General features: G+C 31.6%; 1 protein-coding gene across 4 annotated transcripts in view; it reads right to left on the reverse strand.

The window, feature by feature from the left end:
* Window positions 1–26,323, reverse strand: part of LOC123691766 (myocyte-specific enhancer factor 2) — a 49,430-nt gene that overhangs the window by 18,085 nt on the left and 5,022 nt on the right. Inside the window, exon 1 of one of the 4 annotated variants that reach the window (XM_045636367.1) lies at window positions 12,407–12,434. The exons of the other annotated variants lie outside the window; for them this stretch is intronic. The gene's annotated coding sequence lies outside the window, so the exon portion shown is untranslated. Of the gene's footprint in view, window positions 1–12,406; window positions 12,435–26,323 lie in introns of those variants that run through there. 4 annotated transcript variants of the gene reach the window in all.

Below are 26,323 nucleotides of genomic sequence, written 5' to 3' on the forward strand. Positions count from 1 at the left end.
TAGATGGCGCCCGATGCGATGTTATCAACCCCCACTTCTCATTGACTTTGTTTAAATTATGTTTGCTACTCGAAAACATCCTTCGTATCCAGTATTGAGTTTAAGAAAACATTTCGATGTTATACGAGTATGTAATTGTTTGCTTTAGAAGGCTTTACATGTGTCGTACTCGTTCTTATTAGAATTTTACTGTAAACTTATAAATTTATTATAGCAGCAAGACATTTTCAAAAAGAGCAATAAAGGATACAATTAATAAAGGACACAATCAAACCATTAATAGTCACTACTCACTATGCCAAATAATGAGTCACTAAATCCATAACAATTTCACGCTGCAACTATAAAGTACCAATTAAATCTTTTATATTATAATTTCACTATCAACTATTTTTATTATCCACTCGTATATTTTTGATTCTATTTATAGCCTTTCTACATTCACGATCACATAATATATTCAAATTTGAATCAATGTCATTCTTTCGCCACATTACGGTGTTTTTCATGAAAGGGAATCCATACGAAGTGTTACCAAATTCAATCAACATAAAGGCGAAGACGGTTTTTCAAACCCATGATGTCGTAACAGGCATTTGTTTACTGGGGACCGGCACCCGTCTGACCCGAAACATGAAACTATGTCAAGCAGTTTATTCAATCTGTCACAAACTCAGAGGACATAAGGGAAATAATATCTAAAATCTGTGACGCTAAGGTGCATTTCTAAATGTTGCGGAGTGTCAAATGTAGATGTTTCTTTAGTACTTGTGCCCTTGAATGTGGTGCTAACGATGTTACTGTAAGTACCCACTGCATTGTCACGACATCATAGAAAAATGGGTGCTTCAGTGAAGATCTGGAAGTTTTGGAAGAGTGCATGGTTCAAGTCCGTCGAATTGTTATAACGGTGGGGAGAAACTTAAGGTGAAGTACTTAAGATTTTTCACGAGCTCATTAGAGATATTAATTGAACTATTAATTTCAATTCAATTTCGATAATTCGATGTTCTAGCTTTCGTTTAAGTAAACCCAACTTGCGAAATGTCAACTAACCTAAGAGAATAATATCTGCAATAACATTTATTTTCTTCATGCAAATTACAAGGATAACATTTCAAATACACGAAAAATAAACAGAATGCTCTCTCAGTATCATATCAGGTAGCGTCTATTAATTGAGAATTTAGTCAATAATCTTAACGCTCTGATAGCGAAACTCATCCAAAGCCCCTGAACGTGGCAGTCAGTTGAGGAAGAGGATTATCGCTTGCTGATAACATACGTCATTTGCCAAACTGTAGGTTCACCATGTACACATATTTTTACGGACGAACTAACACGTGGAAAGAAAAATAAATTGGATGAGCCAATTGTAATAATGTAACTAGTGTTATCATGTATGCGAAATGATCTGTCTTGGAAAAATTATACTATTTGTTAAAAATCGAATTGGCTAAATTATAATATTCATTTACTTGAAAAATGTAATCTATGTAAAATATTTAATATTAATAAAATGCAAGATTTAAGCTGGCCTTTCAGTGTATTGATTTGAAAACATAAGTTCTGTCTTCATGTCTTTTCAATATAGCGTTAGATTGAATCGGTTTTTCTTTATTGAAAACTTTATTGATAAGAGCAAAGTTATATTATTAGATTAATATCAGTCCCGTCAATATTAGAAATATGGTGAAAATAACGGTAAATAAGTATTATCGGAATCTAATCTAAGCATTGAAAAAAAATCGCAACAAAATTGAATCCGTCAAATAGTCTTATCTCAATCAAAGTGAAGATTATCTCTTTTTGTAGATAGATAATTGTGTAGGTATATTTTGCTATTTTTTATACTGTTTTTATATAGCTGAATACGTTAAGAACAAAATTTATTCAAGCCACAATTTATTATCTACAGTCTTTTATTGAATAATGAATATTGCGATGTGAGCTATAAGTGGAAAGAGACGATAAATATTTTATACGATTCAAATTATATTAATTTTCAATCCCAGTAATACACCTAATTTGTTTACAGTATTCTGTAACGTCGATTATAGTCTAGTCTCTAGTGCTTATGTTCACCTAGATCTTGTTATGCCATTGTAGGCATTCGTAGGGCTTCTGTTTATGTTCCAATAATTATACCTTTTGCATGTGTGCGTGTGTTGCGTGTATGTAAACAATGTTTTTTCTTGTTTGATGAAATGTTTATTCAATGAGAATATATTTTTTTTATTAATTAATTTATAGAAAATTATTATATTGGGACTTATGAATTAAATTAGAATACCCATTCTATAGATACCTTTGTAATTAATGAATACTAATTAAATAAGTATCATAAGTAAAAAGGAAATTAAACAATTTGCGGATAACATTCCACAAAAAAAAGAAAAGAAGTTGCATAACGAGTTGCCTTCTTAAAAAAATAAAAAAGTAAAAGCGAACGCACCGCACACCGTCATGCTGGCAACATTGAACGCGCGCGAAAAAAAGCAAATGGCCGCCGTCAAGGTCACAAGAAGCTGTCCTAGTCACGGAGGGCATTTACATTTTTTTTATAGTAATTGCTTCAGGGGCTTTGCGAAACAAGCAAGCAAAAAATAAACCGCATTTTTCCCACTGCATCTCTACATAGTTCGGGAGTTCGGGACATATGATTGGGACGTTTATTTCATACGACCACAGATATATATTTTGACCAGTACCTACTATTCTCGTTTACACTTCATATAGAAAAGCTGTACACTTATGTTGTAACCAACGAAAAATAAAATTAATTAAGAAGATACTTATTAAGATTTCGAATTTTAAACTGGAAATTGGGATATAATTGGCGCACATACAATGTCATAATTAGTAATTATTTTGTTGACATTGAAATTAATTTACTTAATAGTTTCGCTTTAAATTCAACAATTAAAAATTTAATTGCATGTTTCTCTACCTACCTACCTATACCTAGTCACGAAAAAAAAATTAAAACAAAAATATTTGATAATAAAATCAAGAATGCACTATCGAGGATCGATAATACGAGTTGTCTTGCAAAACCAGAATCTTATTGTAGACTTGTTTAAAAAAAATAAAAGTTCGTGCAGTACGCGACGATGGCATGGGAACGACGCATCTTCGCATACAATTTTTTCCACATTAATTTTGGACTCTGCTCCATTGCAGTACAGGACATTTTAAATGCCTCCGAGTGCCTTAAAAAAAGTTGGTAAACCATAAATGGTTAGTCGCACCTGTCGTAGATAAAGCTAGATCCTCTATATGAAATTACGACGTTGTTTTAATATTATAATCTTCATCTCCTTACATTACAACTAATATTGTGAGGTTGCAATTTTTCATGCATAAATTATTGCATTCGTACTGGCAGATTAACTTACGTGGTATTAAAAAGCAAGCAAGATAAGACGCTATCGTATTTACGTTTTTTATTTCTTATCAACAACGTATTGTGGAATTACTTGTATAGATATAGCTAGATGCGTATAATAACTTGATAATATTATTGCAACAACGTTTTTGTAAACAATAACTGATATTTTATGCTTCTCTATTTTACAATTTAAAGTTTACTTCCATTGTAACGTACGACTCGAATATCTTGTTTTTATGCAATTATTTGAGTACAAATAATAAATCTCTTTACCAATACTACAATGAAATATAACAACTTATTTAAAAGTGCAGTAATGTTCTCAGTAAGCAAGCTAGCCATGGACACTTGGACAGTATTGATCATGACTGCGATAAAATGCCTTGACTTTGCGGTAACACGATTTCATCTAATCACTAAAGATCACTCAAATAGCTGACATAACTTTTTAAAGTCCGTAATACACATCGCTTAGATGTAGGTAATGGGTATGTACATTGTACAAGGATTTAACAAGAGTTGATCACAGGATATCATTAGATAGGTAATTAAATTAAAATAATATAAAGTGAAAAAACTAAAACCCAACTACGACAATAACCGGCGCTGAAAAAGTATAAAACAAGATTTCAGAATACTGAACTGAACAAAGTTGCTAATGTAGTTGCAAGTAAATGGACACAGTAGACTCTACCAAGATGGCTTCGTTGTAAATTGACAATTATGTCATACAATACTATTCTGAAGTATGCAATATTCCACTATGTAAAGATAAATTTTCATGTTTGGAAAGGCGTAGTCACACGTTACATAATATACCTATCTACCGTAGCACTTCAACAACGTGTGACTACGCCTTTCCAAACATGAAAATTTATCTTTACATAGTGGAATATTGCATACTTCAGAATAGTATTGTATGACATAATTGTCAATTTACAACGAAGGCATCTTGGTAGAGTCTACTGTGTCCATTTACTTGCAACTACATTAGCAACTTTGTTCAGTTCAGTATTCTGAAATCTTGTTTTATACTTTTTCAGCGCCGGTTATTGTCGTAGTTGGGTTTTAGTTTTTTCACTTTATATTATTTGTACTATTTTGGTGTTAAAGTGTATTTGGGGGCATAATATTAACAAAAGTTAAACTGATGAACTAATAAAGAAGCTATGGACGAAAAGATGTGAATTATATGCAATCAGCCCATGAATACAGGTAAAGTCACGAGCAAATGCTAGTAATATATATATATTCAAAATGTACAAGGAAAGCGCTTTCAAATTATACCAAACTCGGGATATTTATCTTAACTTTATTTTTTTACTCTGTATGTTTTGTCCGATAGAGGACGCCACATTAGATTTTGTGAAACCCCATATAGCCTATAACCAGCGGACAATTAAGACGCTTCTAATGATATGTCATTTGTCAAATTCTGATAAGTAGTTTAGACGTTACGAGGGAACAGATGAACATACATACATACATACATACATACATACATACATACATACATAGCCTGTCAAAATCATAACCCTCCTTTTGCTTTGCCGTAGTCGGGTAATTAATAATTAGTCTATTTAGAAACCATGCATTATTTATTTAAAAAATGTGTGAAATGGATCAAAAAATTTCCAAATGTTGTTGTGAATATGTAAATTTTTTTAACGTTTTGTAGAACACATTAGGCATGTATATTATTTTGTTTGACTCTTTTCGTCGAAAGTATCTATAGAATTAATTTAATATCTACATACAATTTTTAAAACACTACAGCGGCGGTGATTAAATGAAAATATAAAACCTCATTGCACAGAGATTGCCAGATATTATTTTAAAATGTAGAGATTGTACAATTTTCTTAACGCAAACTGTCGGGGCGAGTAAAAATATTATACATAATAGGTACTTTTACTGTGTCACTTAATTGCTTTATGGACCGGTCCTGTCTAGCTCGGTAGCAATGACTTCAAATTGCTACCTACCGTAATGGTTTTGCCAGATAGAACGCGTTCTTAGCGCTCGTCAGAATGCTTACCTTACGACACGCTATGATGCCGAATCGTGTTGCGATAACATAACGTCAAACAGATTGACATCGCTCTAACGTGCGCTAAAATCAGGGTCAATCTGACAGAGCCAATAGCGCGTACAATACAATATCATGGAGTCATATCGCGGCGTCAGGTTAGCGCTCTGACGCGCGCTTAAAACGCGTTCCATCTGACAAAGCCCTAAAGATCTTGGGTACGACGCCTGATCACTCGCAACTCTACACTTAGGCTTAAAAAGGGGGATTTCGACTTTTAAACACTAGGCTTAACGAGCAATCAAATGTGAGATAGAAATCTTGGATACCTAGTTATTTATTAGGGCTGTAAATTTTATCGTCCATTTACATTAACAATAGGCTCCAAGTTTTTATACGTGAATTACCCGTTTTCAGTTTCATTGGTTTTATATGGAATCTCACCTAAATTTAAAGATAACAGACAGCAGATTTCGATACAAATTCTGTTTATCTTTTAATTCTCCTTTATTTCTTATCGATATTTATTTGTTTACGATCGAATATTTAAACTAGAACCATTTGACTATGTCCATATAATAAACTTTATAACTTTAATTGATATCCCTACTTCAAGTGCAAATTACAGTGAGATCAAAATATGTAATTTCTTAAAATGGTAGAATTTAAATTAGTTTTACTCTACACGCAACACACACACATAGAGATAAACTAAGAATATGTATAATAATTTAAATGTACAAAATTAATTGGCATACGTATTTTTTATAAATGTTATTTTGGTAATAAATTTTGGTTCTAAAAACAGGCTTTAGTAAAAAAGGAGTATTTCATTTGATCAAAAATGTACGTGCTTTACAATAATATGAGTATTGAAGATTTATAAGTTTGACAATTATTAAGAACTAGCTTACGCCCGCGACTCCGTCCGCGCGGATGTCGGTCTTCGCGTGGATGGTTTATTTCTCCATTTTGAGTAACTCTGACAATGACATCTTATAAATATCTATTGGACCCAAATACGGCTAGGCCTATAATAATAAGCAACATGTGTTCGCGGTTCTACGGAACAACGTCTATGGATAAAACTGAAAAATTAAGATTATTTTTTTTCTTCGTATTTTTCCACGATAAAAAGTATCCTATTTTACGCCCAGGATAATAAGGTATAATTATACCAAGTTTCATCGAAATCGAACCGTTAGTTTTCACGTGATGCCTTCACATACAGACAGACAGACAGACAAACAGACAGACAAAAATTTTTTTAATCACATATTTGGGTTTGGTATCGATCCAGTAACACCCCCTGGTATTTATTTTTTCAATATTTTCAATGTACAGAATTGACCCTTCTACAGATTTATTATATGTATAGATTATTTGCAATACAATATATTTGCACAGGAAGTTCTTTGACCTCATTCCGCGATAACATGTCCCACATAATCTTTTAGGAAATTGCTTTCTGGTTGCCGTTTATATATAAAAGTTATTATTATTATTACCTCCTCTATTATTATTTATTATATTAAATTAGCTAAATTAAATATTCAAGGCACTCAAATTTCCGAAATCTTGCGCAATAGAAAACAGACATGCGAAGTAGTCCAGTATTTTAATAGCTTTGACTAAAATATTTAGACTTTTAGGTCTATCGTTTGATGAGAAAGTTTAAATATCTGAGTTACGTATATATGATGCAAATATAACAACATTTCACAAACCACGAGCCACCAATCTATATCTATACATATAATAAATCTGTAGAAGGGTCAATTCTGTACATTGAAAATATTGAAAAAATAAATACCAGGGTGTGTTACTGGATCGATACCAAACCCAAATATGTGATTAAAAAATTTTTTATCTGTCTGTCTGTCTGTCTGTCTGTATGTGCATCACGTGAAAACTAACGGTTCGATTTCGATGAAACTTGGTATTCCTATACCTTATTATCCTGGGCGTAAAATAGGATACTTTTTATCCTGGGAAAATAAGTAGAAAAAAAATTAATCTTAATTTTTCAGTTTTTTCCATAGATGTTGTACTGTAGAATCGCGAACACACGTTGCCTATTATTATAGGCCTAGCCGTATTTGGGTCCAATAGATATTTATAAGATGTCATTGTCAGAGTTACTCAAAATGGAGAAATAAACCATCCACGCGAAGACCGACATCCGCGCGGACGGAGTCGCGGGCGGAAGCTAGTTGTTAATATATGCTTAAACTTTTGTTAGCAGAAGAAACGGTCATCATCGTATAAATAATAATTAATAAATATATTAAAAGATAACATAGTCGACGTGTGTCGTATATCATTTTTATTTTTCATTTTCAAAAGCTTATGAATATGATAATATCTTAATAGTCAAAATAAAAAATTTGTGAACGCATAACAAATAATCTGTAAGACTGTTTTATACACAGACTAAACACTTAAACAGTAAATAGTTATCAATAGATGGACATGTTATGTTCTTTTTTAAAATATTAAAACAGTTGAACAAATACAAATTAGCAAGACTCGTATCCGGCTTGAGCAAATAGTAAATCCTTTATTGAATGGACTATAACTTAAGTTATTCAATCTAAACAACTAATAAACAGACATTTTCATCTTACAGTCTTTATATGAATAACTATTGAACATGATTATCCATATATAAACGCAATTATATTCGAATAGTAATTAATTAATTAGTATTTAATTGATCGTGACATAGCAAACTGAATATAAATAAACATAAATATTCAAATTTCGGAAATTTACAATTTAGTTTCAGACTACCTATTTACTTATTGAAGTTAGCACATATAAATGCATTTTTTAATTCCTAAATGTATATCTACTATCTATGTATCTAATACTAGGTTTCCGCCCGCAGCTTCGCCCGCGCAGTCAAAGAAAAACCCGCATAGTTCCCGTTCCCGTGGGATTTCCGGGATTGCGTCATTTTCTCGGGATAAAATGACGCAATCCCCAAAAGCCTATGTCCTTTCTCGGGTATCAAAATATCTCCATACCAAATTTCATGAAAATTGGTTCAGTAGTTTAGGCGTGATTGAGTAACAGACAGACAGACTTACTTTCGCATTTATAATATTAGTATAGATAGATATGATTATTCTAATAGAATAGGCAATTGCGTAACAAATGCATACAATTATTATAAAAATACAATGTCACAGTCGTAACCTCTGATGTCATGCTAGTCCCACACCGGCAAGGTTTGTATCAAACTTGGAAAGATAATATATTGAAATGTGATTTCCTGACATAATCACATCTTTGAGAACAAGGCGTTTAATTAAAACAATATTAAAACTCCTTTTGACTAAATTAAAAAAAAAACAATTTAAAATTATCGTTTTATCTGTCCTTTCCAAATTCTATTTTTAAATTGGTCTTGAATTCGAAAATATTTTTTTAATAATTGCATCGATACACTTCCTTTTTGCATTCAATTATATCATGTGTTTTACCTCGTATTAAAAGTCACTGACACTTTATTTTATTTACATGTGAATAACGCCTACTCAAAGTCGCGAGTGTTTATTTTTATCTTAAGGCTGTTAAATAATTTCACTAGTAATGAGCAGAGTAAATAAGTGCTATTTGTAGATCGCTTAGCAACCGAAATCGGAACCACGGTAATATCGGAACCGCCTGTCTTCGCAGTTCGCAGTGATAGTTCGAAGGATGCAGCGCATGCATAAACATTTATATAAAGAAATTAACATATTAACAAAATACACGGTCAACTGTGAGATAGTTATTTCCTTGATTGTACAAACAATGAGATCATCATAATCGATCGGCGACAGCCTTCGAAACAACAGCGCTAACATTTTAATGAGATCCGTTCAGTAGCTGTGTGATAGGTAAACAATATATTGAGTACTAGCTGTGCTCCACGGTTTTACACCCAGTACTCCGCTGACCGCTCCTGTTGGTCTTAGTGAGATGATATTTAGCCTATATTAGGTATATAGCCTTCATCGGTGAATGGGCTCTCTAACACCGATAGAATTTTTCAAATCGGACCAGTAGTTCCCAAGATTAGCGCGTTCAAACAAACTCTTCAGCTATTAGTATAGTTATAAAGTATAGATTGTACTCGTTATCAATGAAAATGTTCTATGAAATAATTTGTAATCGTCGAGTGCATACTAAATATAGAGACGAAATAACATCTTTTTATTTACATAATATCAGTTTTGGAATTCTAAAAATAAAATAAATTAAAATTTCTTATTGCAATTTTAATGTTTGTAAAACGAACTAAGTATTGCATTATTTGTGAATTTATCAACCCATAAACGTGCACCTAAACAGAGACTTATGTATTTAATATATTCATTTTGAAAGGAATTTAAATAAAATATCTAGATTCCTACATTAAGATAGATGTTAATTATAAAAGTGTCGCAGATGAGCTATTTATATTAATAAAAAAACAAGTTTACGCATAAAATAAATAAAAAAAAACTTCTAAACATAGTTTCTTTATATATTATTTTAAAAGCATTTATATTTATATATATATATATATTATTTAAAGTGTCTATATTTAAATTCTTGTTCTATTTAAAGCAAATGAATAAATCAATATTTAAATTAGTGACTGTTAAAGAAATCCGTTATTAAACAACTTTCACATAAAATGAGATCCTGTATCCGCTGTATTGCATAGTCATACTTATGCCTACCACAATACTATTACACTTACCTTCTTTTATTAGCACAATCTTTAATATTAGCTACTAGTTAGTATTCTGTGCTTGCTAAATAGATCTTGAAATAATACCATTACGAATAAATAGTAAGCGTAACCGAGAAGCCTTTGATGGATTAGCTGCAACAACTTAACCTGACGACGACAGGGCGTGTTTACAATTATATTATGCTTATGTATTATGCACCCTTACGCGGTTGTGTAAGAAGCAATTTTATAACTATCTGAATTCTAATGGCCATGAGAGAGTGTGACAATACAAACATGTCAAGTGTGGTGGTATGGAGAAATTAAGAATGGAGTTAGAAGTCTTAAAATAAGGTAGAACAGTAGATTTTGTGTACATTGTTAAAACTTAATCTAAGACATCTTTCATTTAATTTCATTACCCATTTCATAGAGATTGAAGCAGTAAGGTGAGGAAGAGGTTACATAAACCTTTTTGCAACAATTTAACGCTATGTAGATATATAAAAAAAATTGTTATTTTTTTGTTTGTCCTTATTTCACACCAAGTTTTTTGAGTATCATTAAAATTCTTATCGACGAATTCTTGCTCATTATTATTTATTTTTGATTATTCTGACATTATTGATTTATATCAATCAAAATTAAACAACAGTATTGTGATGACGATTGACACCTTTTCAATTTATCAATTTAATTATATCCATAAAAGCATTTTTGTTCTTTATTTGGCTTTTCAAGTGTGACTACAATTAAAAAATGAGAATTTTTAATTGGACCATTTTAAACAAACAGGCTACTTATAATTCCTATTAATTAATGCGTTCAAGGTTGTTTTCCTCATCGTCACAGATAATAATAAGTAGGTATAGACTATATTATACATACATGTTCAATATCCATACTAATATTATAAATACGAAAGTAACTCTGTCTGTCTGTCTGTCTGTTACTCAATCACGCCTTAACTAGTGAACCAATTTGCATGAAATTTGGTATAGAGATATTTTGATACCCGAGAAAGGACATAGGATAGTTTTTATCCCGGAAATCCCACGGGAACGGGAACTATGCGGGTTTTTCTTTGACTGCGCGGGCGATGCCGCGGGTGGAAAGCTAGTACTTTATAAACCTTCTTGGTAACAGAAAAATATACCTAATTCGACAATCTAAATAAATTTCACGTTCACATTTTCAGTTCAATGTATGTGGGTGTAAAATCTGTCACTATCGATTTGTATTTGGATGGTCCTACTTTGGATGAAACATAAATTGATAAATACATATACTAAGAAAAGTTGTTGAGAACATACAGTCTAGATATCTACAATTTATCTAATAGGTAAATTAATCCAAGAGAAGCTATTAAAATAAATCATTATGAGACCATACAAAGAATGTAGAACAATGTTGATACGGTTTTGACAAACAATCCCTGAATCGAGACATAACCAAATATCAATTTAATGACTGCTATAGTATAATCGAATATTTTTGCAGGTTTATTTTGTCAACTTTCGCTTTTCGCTAACAGCCAACAAGAGGCCCAATATGAGTCGAGTTTCTAGTCGATTTGACGTTTATTAATTGTTAATTTTATGCAAATTATTGGCAAAGAAGGCCTAAGATGCGGCCAAAGAAATGATTTCTATTCTGGTCACATAAATAACGTATTATAATATATTTTTCGATAATATCACGGGATTATAAACCCTAAGATGTTTAACCAAAAGAACCATATTACATCGCGGTCTACTTTTGCGTAGATAGATGGCTTTTAATAGAAAGCATTATTAAAAGCCTAAATAAAAAAATCAGGTGCTCAAATCGCGCCTAGAGGCAAAAGGTTACGTAAAAAGTTGCGTGTTCGTTCCAACTAACCCAGTAACCTTGTGAGAATCAATTGATGAGCAGTTAACAGTTGGTTCAGTGCAGGGGCATTGTTCCAAAACAGACGGTGTGACGTCATCGTATGTACATACTAATATTCAACTTTGGGTAAATGTAATAAATGAATGAAATTAATTTCTTATGCATATTCTGTTTTGTTTAAACATACCTACCTAATGCCCCACATTTTGTTATTGATATGGTCATACCGTACTATTTTTAATTTTTTGCTATTTGTATTTGATTTTTTTGTAGCATTTACATTCAAACGAATGTTTCAGTTTTAACTTTACAGTTGTGTTATATTTCATGAAAAAATTAATGAAACAGTATTTTTTTAAGTGTGAATTTCTTCACCAAATCTTGCTAAATAAAAACAATACTTTACCTGAACGCAATAATAGCCGAATGACACCTCGTTTGATAATTTAATAAAAGATTATTTATCTTCTTTGCTGCTTACCTGAAACAAAAAGATATTTATATTAAATACAAAGTAAACAGAAAAGTAAATAGAACGACGTTAGAATAAAAACTAGTGTTTACAGGAAAAAAGAAAACTCGGAAGTTATTAACATATATTAACGATAAAACATCCCTAATCCATTGTTTCCTCGTTCTAGAATATTCTACAAGGCTAGAATCTTGGGATAGTTAATAAAAATTTAATACTTCAACGATTATTATTTCATTAATTGGAATTAAATCTATACTAATATTATAAAGCCGAAGAGTTTGTTTGTTTGAACGCGCTAATCTCGGGACCTACTGGTCCGATTTGAAAAATTTTTTCGGTGTTAGATAGCCCATTTATCGAGGAAGGCTAGGCTACATATCATCACGCTAATACCAACAGGAGCGGATCAATGCGGGTGAAACTGCGGGAAACAGCAAGTCGTGAAATAAAATAGAACCTCTTAAATTTAAAGAGGTCATTAATGCTTTTTCTGTTATTACATATATCACATACAAACCTATATACAACGTTGTTTACTATATATAATATTTATCAATCATTAAAACTTTTATGAACAAAGTATCCTTTCATAACTGTAGTTGTACCAGATTGGTAGGAGTGTCCTTTCAATTGGTTTTAATTTATACACATACCTACATATACGATAAATATGTATGTAAATTATATAAACGTTGTTTGTCTTGCGCGTGCAACTTCTTTATTACGAAATATAGCACGGTCAAAGACATTGTTTTATCTTTTAGTATTTCGCAAACCCTTTGAAAGGTCTTTCTCCGATATTTAATATGGCATCACAAATAAAATGTATGCGTGTGTAGAGATCATTTCAGGCAAGTGACCCGTTTAGCAGTTTATGTGGAAAAACGATTGATGGCACAGGTTATCGCATGGGTGTATGGACGTTTACGCCAAAATGAACTCTATTCTATGACCGTAACAAGCAATGTGGATTAATTCCATTTAATCACTTATTTTTCTCACTAGCCCATTGCTCCCGTTTGAAATTGTGCCGTTTACTCGGCAAATAATAATAATAAAACTTTATACAAGCATTAAGGTACATAGAACTGAAATAATATGACCATTAAAATTGAATTATTGCCATCTTAAAATAACAACGTCTAATGCGTTAGATATTCCCATTTATAACCTTTAATCTTCAGCTTCATGGTTGCTTGGATTCTTGAGTTCTAAGTACAAGTACTACGATACACAACTATAATTCATTACAACATCTGGCTGGAAACAAGAAAAACCGTCAACAAAAAAGAAAAACAAACCGCACAAGATGGCCGCGACACGTCACACTACTATCGGTCTCGGTCGCGTTATCATTCGCGCGTAGACGATCCATTTTTAGAAATATTAATTCAGTAATAACCGTTGTACAGTGAACTATTTTTAGTGTGGCCTAGGCTAAAAATACTCGGACGCCAGCGACCAATGACGCTTGCTTGATAATACTAATGTTACTCATGTTATGTGTCGTTGACTCGTTGCAGTTATTGGGTCTTGTCGATTGACATTCGTTGGGTATCTGTGCTTGGGTTATCTGTGGTCTTGTTTACTAACACTTGCATAAACACGCTTATCTGTTCATGTGATTTCTTTGATTTTCATAAGAATACTACGAGTACTAGTAGGTACAAGTTCTGTAAGCTTTAATAATTACGTTTATAAAAGTATTTTTGTTTTTATGTAAGCTGAATAGATAGTCAAATCAAAAAATTGTCTTCACGGTTGTTGCAGCTATTTTTATTTACCAAATAAATTACTTACCTCAGCCTTTTCTCAGATAACCTTTAAACCCGAGTGACGACTCAGATAATCGATTGTAATCGAGTTATTCATTAGCAAACTAATCGATGTGTTATGTAACTATTCGGACGAGACGTGCTCCGCTAAACAAGGTCGCGGAGTCGACATTGGCCGTGAAGTTACGTATAAAAAATACTTTACTACATTTCCGCAATTCTAGACAACGCTCAAATCTAATTTTCCATTAAAACTCTAACTAAGGTCATCTTGTCTGCGATTTGTATCTCTTCATAATATTAAACATGTATTTGTACAAATTCACACGATATAAAAACATAATTATCTTCGTCTGTTCGTTGATAAGAAGCATGTGACTGTGTCAATTACATTAAAATGGAGAGAAAACTGTAGAGGAAAATTCAATTAAATTATTCGTACATCTATTGAGATGTTTAAACATGTCTATTGTCTAACCACGTGAAATAGGATGAGCACTGTGTAAATTTCCGTTATTATTGTAAGGATATTTAATAGCGATTGGGTATAATTGTATTGAAAACATAAAGTCGAGTGAAATCATGTCAGCTTTACTTTTTCCCGTAACTTTGTGAAATAAATCAATATTCAATAAGTCGGTGTTCTGGCGCCCTTCTCGTACCGAGAACTTACGTAATAACACCTATTACACAAATTTGATATCATGAACTAGAAGCCGGAGCACTTATCCTATTATACTTTGTAAACTTGAGCAAATTATTTCTTTTGTCCCGCTCGTACGTATTTCAAATGAAAGGAATAAAGATGCACGATAATTGTTTCGCCAATAGTTCCTAGGCTTTACTTGGCTGTAGTTAAATGAGTCATAATTTGCACTTATTTGCTGTAATTCTCGATAATGGAATAGTGTTATAAACGCTGAGGCGGGAATTTTTTATACTTATTGGCACTAGTAGGTATTGGGGTATTAAAACGATCATTCTATTAAACTTTTATCCGTTTTCATAGATTTTTATATTACTTTATTGTTTATTTGTTTTAAAAGTTAAAAATGAAGAACAGTTGTTTTGCTTAGTATTAAAGTCTTATAAAACAAAATATAACTTTCCATTAAGGGCGGCTTTTAATTAAAATTTATTCACAAAAACCTAAAAAGTTTTACGAAGCATATTGACCCAATGAATTTAAATAAAGAACCGTGTTTGAATTTTTAGCAATGTTAGCTAAGTCCTTGAATTAATGTGATGTTACACGATAAATAAGTAGGTATGTTGATGTTGAATAATAATTTTGAACAATAATATTTCAACGTCAGTATTTCATGTTGTTTTATGTAAACGGGAAGGAAATACATTATATTTATTGATATCGTGTCATAGCTGCATAGAATTGGTGAGAAATAATAATTCATATTTAGTAGAATTTAATTAGTAATTAATTAAATTTATATGTCATATTATTAGCTTTATATGCAAGAAATATTATTTGAATAGCTTTTAAATAAATATGAAATTGTGTGCGTTACCCAGGCAAAATGTTTTGCTTTAGAGAGATGAGACTTAAACAAATAATTAGTGTATCATGAGGAGCAATTTGTTTACTAATAGCAAAATTTGTTTGAATTGTAGTTTTTAAGTTATTTAAGAAAAACAAATTGTGATGGAGTAACGTTTGAAACGTTACCCAGGCAAAATCGTCTTTCAAAAATTAGTTTCAGCACGGAACCAAATACATGAATAGATAGCTTTTGTTGAGTAGTAAATGTTTATAAATAGCAAAATTTGTGTGTGGTATAGTTCTTTAGTTATTTAAGATTTTGCTGCGGTAACGTTTTGGGATTTCCCAGATCTCGAAAACGGCTCAACGCAGAAGTTTGAAAAAAATACCAATAAAAGACCTTAATTTGTTTAAATTTGTTTAATCATTAGTTTTTGATTTGGTTGACGTAAACCAATGTAATTAAATGGTTTCAAAAATCAGAAGAAGCGGGTTTACATGTAAACCAATACACTTATAACCAAATAAACAGCTGTAAAAAATACCCGTGGTTCGACGCTTGTTTACAGCAGACATTTTAGATTTCATACTTTACACGTTAAGAAGATAAAAACAAATTTGATTTATTTTAGACTGGTCGTACTTTAGCGATCGAATACGCAGTTCCCATAACATTAAGAAACATGGCATACTTTAAACAAATTAAAATGATTCATGAAAATTCTTTCCTGTTAATTTCAGCCTTGAATTACGGCTCTAATGAAAGTTATCTCAAAAACAAGAATATGTCAGCAATTCTCTAATAAGCCGACCAAATTGAAAAGGTCACGTAAAAGCGACTGCACCGTACGTACGGGTAATCTTCGCAAATTAGCAGCTTGGTAACCGATGTTTTGTACAGTTAGGCAGAAAAACGTTATTCGTGAAGCCGATTTTTTAATATTTTTTAAGTGCAGTACCATATTACACAATTTTTACTAGTTAATAAAAGTGTAATATCATAGTGTATAATTTATAGTGTGATTTAAAACAATACAAACATATATACATGTAGCTATATTTTTAGTACTTAATTTGTTGTTTCTGTTAAACCAAATGTTTTATTTTGATACCACAACGCAAAGCCACGCTAAAAACGTTTTAACGTTCTTGATGCTAGTCAGAGCAGCGCGCATCGCTGTGTGCAATGCAACGCAACAGCTATATGCCTTGTCTTACTTACTCTTTAGCTGTGAGTGTTGTTTTCTCATTTAAAAGTTTTGTGATTATATACATTTTTTATAGAATATGCTCGAAACCGTCCCTCATAAGGGCAAGAAATATAGGCAAGCCGATAATACATATTTTGTAAAAAAAAACATTAAATGTGCTTTGCACATTACACACACAACGCCGACTCAATTCCAACTCAAGTCACACTGTGGTATTGAAATATGAGCTTTATGTCGTGTTACTTAGAGTGGATATTTCAACATTAAGTTAAAAGAAGGTTACGACGCTTTGACAATGATTGGTTCACGGGTTATCCACCTGTGGCAGTCACATGTAATGTTAAAATATTCACTCTAAGTAACACGTAACAAAACTCAAAAATGTTGATGCTAAGGCAAAGCAATACATATAATTTGTATGAGACTGATTTTTTAAATAAAAATAATGAATCTTAACCATTTTATTATTTTAACTAACCTGACCAGAAAACTTTTGTATTCAACTGTACTAACAAAACATCTATATTATCCTGTTCATTTCAGATGGTTGCGCTTATGTATGGTGCGGTCGCTTTTATGTGACCTTTTCAATTTGGTCGGCTCATTAGAGAATTGCTGACATAATCTTGTTTTTGAGATAACTTTCATTAGAGCCGTAATTCAAAGCTGCAATTAACAGGAAGGAATTTTCAGGAATCATTTTAATTTGTTTAAAGTATGCCATGTTTCTTAATGTTATGGGAACTGCGTATTTGATCGTTAAAGTACGACCAGTCTAAAATAAATCAAATTTGTTTTTATCTTCTTAATGTGTAAAGTATGAAATCTAATATTTCTGATGTAAACAAGCGTCGAACCACGGGTATTTTTTACAGCTGTTTATTTGGTTATAAGTGTATTGGTTTACATGTAAACCCGCTTCTTCTGATTTTTGAAACCATTTAATTACATTGGTTTACGTCAACCAAATCAAAAACTAATGATTAAACAAATTTAAACAAATTGAGGTCTTTTATTGGTATTTTTTTCAAACTTCTGCGTTGAGCCGTTTTCGAGATCTGGGAAATCCCAAAACGTTACCGCAGCAAAATCTTAAATAACTAAAGAACTATACCACACACAAATTTTGCTATTTATAAACATTTACTACGCAACAAAAGCTATCTATTCATGTATTTGGTTCCGTGCTGAAACTAATTTTTGAAAGACGATTTTGCCTGGGTAACGTTTCAAACGTTACTCCAGCAAAATTTGTTTTTCTTAAATAACTTAAAAACTACAATTCAAACAAATTTTGCTATTAGTAAACAAATTGCTCCTCATGATACACTAATTATGTGTTTAAGTCTCATCTCTCTAAAGCAAAACATTTTGCCTGGGTAACGCACACTATGAAATTATGAATATGTTGCAACATATTTATAATTTCATATTTATTTAAAAGCTATTCAATATTATTATAATTTTATAGTTATTACATAACATAAACATACCAACCTACCCGATATAATTTTTCTTTAGAAAACTTCAAGATACAACCATTTTAAGTGCGCTTAATTAACATTATTGCTTGAGATAAGATAAAGCCTCGATTAACTTCACATTTGAAGGTTTATTTCAAAACGATTTGAAAAAAAATGCAAAAAGTTGTGTCTTTCATATCTGCTGTCCTTTCCCAGCAGCGTGGGCAAAAGGACACTGCGAATGTCCAAATCATTGTTTATTATATACCTATTACGTTTATTATATGCAGTGTTAACGATAAGGGCACTCAGGATATTTCGATTGATATAACCAAGCAAGGGAATTGGTTTATATTTTACAATTTAGTCGCTCCAAATTCAAGTGTCAGCCAACTGGCCGAGTCCATTCCAATTAACGAAAATGATTAACATTAATCTGCAGCGATCGTTGGCGCCAGCTTATTGTTATGTCGCCACGTATTGTGTTGTGTAGCATGTGTGCATGAGTGATGTGTAGACAGACTAAAATTTAAGAATAAAAAATCACTTTTAATGACGCATTTTATAACAACATATTATAAACGTCAAAAAAAGTATTTTTTTTATAATATTTCTATGAACAAAAGATTTCTTTATCAGCCTATGTTTTAAGGCTGAGGGCTTACGCCTTTATCCCTTCTACATAATATAATAATATGGTAGGTATCCTGAAATTGTTTGCTTATAACTTCGCTGTGAGGTCAATGTCCAACACATCCTTTAGCTTTCTTATAAAACGTAGGTAGTACCTAGTACCTACTTATATAGGTATTTTATATTCTATTTTTGTGTGGCATACATGGTGGTGTTCGCTTTCCATCAGGCGAATCACAATTCACAAGCTATTAGTATACCGCTCAATCATAAAATAATGCTACTTTTATAGGAAGGCAAATGATAAACTCTTGGCAAATTTTGTGACAGTTACACAAAGGTACCTACTTACGGTTTCCACTTCATACCTAAATGGACATATTGTTTAATAAGCAGATTAAAATTATGTATGCTCACCATTCCTGTCGTCGACTGTATTCAAAAGAGACAACTTACGGACATTTAGTCAATTAATTATAAGCTTATATAAAATGCATTTAATATTTATTTTATAGCACTGAACAATTGTTTTATTTTACTCGGTATATATAATATCGAATGTGCGACATTTTGGTGTAAAACAATATTAATTATTGCACCGTTCGATTAATTGCATGTTAAATACCTATTAATTACATAGTCGTGCTCGGTAGATTGTTTCCTTTATTTTTAATGACTTTTAAAATTGACTGGATTACCTAACATTGGTAACCATATAGGTTACCTATCTGTGTGTAATAAACATAAAACACCGTATTATGAGTAGTACTTTTCAAATACTATTTGGCTAATTAATGTGATTTTTACTTAAACTACGTTTTTTTTTATAATTTTACATTTTAGTGAATAAAAAAAATACCATCTTCGTACGTATAGTAGAGAAATGTTTTATCTTTGTCAGTTCGTAACATTTGAAGTCAGAAACTCACGAGTCACGGCAAAGCACCGGACGGGAATAAAAAATACAAAGGTGCCCTTATAGTAGTGTATCCATGCATTTAGGTTAAGATTTTTAAAATAATAAATAGTTTTAGTTAACTTGGTTTTTTAGTACAACATTTTCCTTTTAACTCTGAGAGATGAAAATGAGAGATGACAATTTCCTTTTCAAATAAGAATTGACCAACAAATAGAAAATCTATCATTATCTATTTCGTCAACATGAAAAGGAAAATTGTAATCTTTTTTGACCTTAAAATAAAAGAATTAAATTCAATTATCATGGAATGTAGATTTTTTATTCGTTATTTTATTTTGTATCTTCAATTAATTAGTTAACAAGTAACATTTTATGAACACCTATAGATCTAAAAATTTAGGAGAAAATTACCAATAGGTACATAATATAAAATATAGGTTTGGAAAATAAATGTTTTGTACTTTCATCAAATCCTTCTTTTTAATGAATTATTTGCATCAATTGGAAGTCCCAATAATCGAAAAATCATAGTCACTCTGTATGTGCGTTCGCTATACCGCAAACCTTCATTTGTCAAGGTCAGAAGAAGGGAAGTGAATCCAGATATCTGAAGACCTAAGTAACTGCTATTTCTGAGCGATACAATTTTAAATATTTGTAACTCAATAATTATATTATAAACTATAAAAATGTTGTGTGGTTTTATGAAACCACGGTAAAAGTGAAACTTAGGCACAAAATTTTCGTATTTGTACGATAATTATCGTACGGTTCCGAACACTGCTTTATACCTACTCGGCAGCCGACCGTCACGCGACATGCGCTACACAGATCAAAAAGTTTGAGACGATGTAATAAAAGTTTCACTTTAATAAACGTCCCAAAAATACATGAAGGAAAGTCATCCTACACCTGAGTGTTCACTGCACTATAAGCCTGCGTCAGTCAAGGTTGCATGTGAGGAAGTAAATCCAGATATCTGAAAACTTGAGGAACAGAATTATGTTTGAGCGATACCTGTTTTCACGTTATGTGAAAAAATTACCAATTGAGGTCATCATACAGCCAAATATTCTCTGCAGTATAACTCTGCGTGAGTCAAAAAAAAAACAAACGAAAGTTGGACATTTTACATAGTTATATTTCATAAACATCCCAAAAATAATCAAATTGTGGACATCATACATCCGAGTGTTCGATGCACCGTAATCCGGCGTCAGTCAAAATCTATGGTGAGTTAGTAGTAGATGGCAGAGACCCTAAGATTTAAAGAGCAGTGTAATAGGCACGGAGCGATAGGCACGAATTTTTTCCACTTTTAAAATATCCCAAGAATACCCACATTGCAGGCATCCTTAAGTCGAATGCATAAACCTGCGTCAATGTCACAGGCGAGGAAGTGGTATCGTCCAGACATTCAAAGATCAGCTTTCTTCAAGCCTACTTTTTCAATACACAAGTCCCAAAAATACACGAATTGCGGTATTCTATCTCCTTACATTTTTCAATACAAAGTATCCCAAAAACACACGAATTGTAATCACTCTACATCGGACTGCACAAGCCTGCGTCAAGGTCACAGGCGAGGAAGTGGTACGGTCCAGACAATGCGCTCGGTTTCGCAACACGCTCCACGACCGAACGAGGAAGTCCATACTTATCGTGACATTTACTTATCAACGTAGTTTTTGCAACGTCATACGTGGTTGTAGGATTGTAGGGAGCGCATGATCCCTGTTACAAATAGATGGTTCATTAGAAAAAGGTAGTAGCTATTTGTACTCTTTATTTCAATTGGGAAACATATAATGTATACATTTTTCATAATATTATGTGCTAGCTAGTTCATATTAGTTATTATTTTTAATTTACATATTAATTCTTTTTATTTATTTTTAGGACCGCCCCATTCTCTTTTCAAAATAATTACCATCTAAATTTTATCATTAAGCTACTTTAACTATAATATACTTTTGACACGAAACACAAGCTAGACCTAGTCATTTCTTACTTACATAACATCTCAAGATGACTCTGCTTAAATCAACCGAATCCAGGCAAAAAAAAGCATTAAATCACGGCACACTGCCTCTCATAATAATCAATTGTCACGGAAGCCGGCAATATAGACCAAAGTCGTGCATGAATCCGATTGACATTGAAAACGCACGGAAAGCGTGGTACTAGTTGAAAATTCGGGGTGAGGCACCCATCGATCCCCGTGGAAATGAGGCCACCCCCCGACCTTGATCCGACGACGCGAGCCGAAACTAGCCGAGACGTTTCATTCATACCCCCGCGTAGCCTGAATTTTGAGCTGTGATAGAACTTTCTAGACGATTGTGCGTTACGCCGGGCATTGTACGGGTTAAGGAATTAAGAGCCGAGTTTTAAACGCAGTAATTATCATAAAATTAAATGCTTGTTATTTTGCTATGTTTACAGAATGAGTAAAATATTATGTTCCTTTGTATTGATCAATCGAAATTTTCGCATAAGTTAAACAATAAATATGTCATAGTTTAAACTTTAAATATTTTTTATCAAGTAATTAGTTCACTACAAATCCATTATATACCTAAATTAATGCCCCAGTATAAACAGTACAATAACGTATACAAAATATTTGTATATTGTTCAATTGTTTTATTCATGATTTTATCTGTATGTCGTAAATTATAGTTACTTGACATAAAATACAATTGACATTAGCTTAGATACAACAATGAAAGTAATTAGCATAAAACCTTGACAGGTATGCTACAGTACTAAGATAATACGGGGTCGCGTTATCAGAGTGTCAATATTTGCTGTTGCATTGCACCTTTGGAAATTTCTGCCACCCTGGTAATTGTTTTCATCATTTGCATATTATATGTCGTATTATTTCATCAAGAACAAGATATTTATTACTTTATAATGGGACTATTAATAGACTTGAAATTGGGCGTTTGGATTTATTTTTAATCATTTTAAATTATTAATATGCTTCTAAATTTAAGTCTAATATTTTTATACGCTATTCCAATTAATCTTGAATAGGTGAAAACATCAATATTCAATCTAGATATCCATAGATAATCCCGATCATACATATTAAAATTATATAATCGTGAATTTAATTTATCTGTGTAAAATCGTCGTTCGGAATGTTCGAAATGTCACTGGGTGACGTAATGCGATAGTGAAACAGTCAATATTTGATATGCATTGCCTATGCCATTAGTCGCTCGAACGATAACACGCCAAGTTCAGTAATAAACAGAGAAAACAAAGGTTGTACATATGTATGTCTGTACCTACGTACAATTAAAAATTTTAAAATGAGACTTGACTCAATGCAGCGGCTGATACCAGTTATGAATCCTTCATGAATGTTGAAATTAAATATTTATAAAAAAACAACGATATTCATATGTTTACAATGTAACTAGTGTTAATATAAAACCGCAATTAAAAAACATTCAGTTTATTTTTATACAAATTTACCTACAAGGATTTTTGCTCGATGTCAAATTAAGTTTTTGATTTATGTAAGCGTGAATTAAAAAAATCAGAAACTGCAAAAAATGTTTAAAATGTGACAACAGCTTTTGTAGCTCATTATGCTAAATTATTAAATCAATGATTAAAATCGTGGACAGGCTAGCGGTTACGGTACCTATATAATACATTAATAAATTTATTGCTTCCCAAAACGATTTGATAGAAAATAAAAAAGTTTTTTAGAACGACTCTTTTCTCTAATGTAAACTATTACAGTTACAAAATTTTGTCGAACATTTTTATAAAATATTAATAGCTGTAACATATTTTTAAATATAAATTTGTATTCTAATAACAATAAGTGTATCTAACTAAACATAATAATAATAAAAGCTTTACCATGCTTCCGATATGTGAAAGGACATTTAAACCAATAATTATTAGGTGACCGACCCGTGACCTATGTTTCTAGTCGAGCCAGGTTAAATGTCAAATGCTCTTTTCATAACAAACAAATTATAATCGTATCTACTAAAATATTGTTTTCTTCTACATTATATATAATCGTTATCGGACACCGTTATCTGAGTTTGTCAAATTACGATTATTTTCAGTTTATCAGCGTTACTTAATGATTAAATAATATGCAGGTACTTTATGCTATGCTTTGCTATTTCATTAATCGAAATATATCTTAAAATGTATAATAAATAATCAGCAAAACTGTTCGGCATTATCCAGCATTATTCAATCGAGTAAATAAGTCTTAACAAAAAAGTCCTCATTGCTTTTATCTTTCGTACGACGAATTTCATAAGGACCATTTAACGCACGCATCTGTCCGTTGTGCTTGTAAAAATTATATAATTATTTATCAACCACGTGTAAGCTTAAGATATTATCACTATCGCACTAAACAAATATTACTATTCGCGAACACGTAGCAAATTTCGCTTGTGAACGTCAAAATATTTTGCCTAATTTGTATTGTATAATACGTATCTGTGTGATAATGATAATACTTAGGTATGTAATAATGATGAAGGTAGCATGATTTACGATATTTGAAGCAATAGATAAGAAGTTAAGAAGAGTCGTCATTGAAACATTTTTCTCAAAATGTAGGTAAATAGAAAAAAAACATCAACAACTAAAATAATCATAGTCAAATCATTTTAATAACTAAAAGATAACATAGGTACCAGAACATTTATCACAATAAAACAAGTGAAATAAAGGTTCATATTTGTTATTGTAGCACTATCATTGCACTCGGAGGCGGGAGAACGAAGGTTATCAGCGCTGATAACGACTCATCCATCACGGAGTATCGCTGGGAGACGTGTGCGGAAGATTTTGGAGCCAGTGTACATCTATCACAATTTGCGTGCGTCACCATTCGCAAAAACATTATTCGTGTTACCCTTAAATGATCATATTATATAGGTAACTAGCCTACCGCCCGCAGCTTCGACCGCTTTGTCTAAAACCTAAAAAAATAAAATACTAAAACCTTCCTCTTGAATCACTCTATCCATTAAATAAAACCGCATCAAAATCCATTGCGTAGTTTTAAAGATTTAAGTATACAAAGGGACATAGGGACAGAGAAAGCGACTTTGTTTTATACTATGTACCTAGTGATGATGTGTATTGGAATTCATGCCTTTGGGTGTGTAACAGGCAATTCAATCTCTCTAAATACAGTTATAGAGCAGCAAATACGTAATTATATTACATAACTGTTTGAAATAAAAGGTTGAGGTTGATAATGTTAATAGTAGGCTTCAAAAAGTGCTTAGCTTTTGACCCACTTCAAAAATATTTATCTATTTTTCCTCATTTCTTATCCACGCATCCATTATATGCCACAGTGTAGCGTGGCAAGGTACAGTAAAGTAAATATAATTTTAAATGGGCTCAAATATAACAAAAAATATGAGAAAGATCAAAGAATATGGAAGAAGTTGAAGGTAAATAGTTGTGCTTTGTAGAAGTTCGTTCTTTTGTTTTGTAAATCATATATTTTTACTACAACTTAGTGAAAAGCAGGCAAAAAGTAAATTCTTGGTGTATAATATATTAACTGAATATTAATATATTTTACTGTTAGAAAAAAATGTAGCAATGAAAATTTCTACTGTAATATTATGAAGATATTGTTCGGAGAAAAATTAACGTTATGTACCTATTTTCAATTTTTACCGTGTCAGTTCAAAGTAATCTTCTAAGATAATCAAAAGGGGTCTAGCAAAAAGATAATTAACGTGATATTGTAATAAACAAAAATTATTACTTAATCTCGTACTGATAAGTGGTCCTACCCACATAATCTAATCGAAAATTTTTAATAATCTTTGCGAAATCGCATTGAATGTTGAAGGAAATCTATCAAACGAGTTGATAACTTACAATTTCAGGGTCACAATTTATTATAGGTAGAGCACAATAACAAAATAAATTTAATTTTTTATTCGTATTAAATTTTTCCATTCTTAATGTTAGGCTACAATGATACACGAGACTAAGTTTATACAATATTAAAGTAATGTTTTAACCTTTTTATATCCATGTTATTTGGTGAATAGCAGACATATTTAAATTCAAAACAATATCGTGCTAATTAATTATGGACTCTACTTTGTGTATAAATAAAACTACATTTATCTTCTAAAATAGTTAAAGTTTTTACGTAGTTCTAAAACAATTGATAAAAAGACTCCTTAGTTTAATTAAAATGCTGATTAACCTCAGCCACATTAAAAAGTTTATCATTCGTAAACTATTTATTTTAATGAGGCAATTTTAAAGTCATAAATATATTATTAAAAATTATATCGTTTGGGTTTGTTCGTGTTGTAGA

Source organism: Colias croceus, chromosome 1 (genome assembly GCF_905220415.1).
Source record: "Colias croceus chromosome 1, ilColCroc2.1".
Taxonomy (NCBI): Eukaryota; Metazoa; Arthropoda; class Insecta; order Lepidoptera; family Pieridae; genus Colias; species Colias croceus.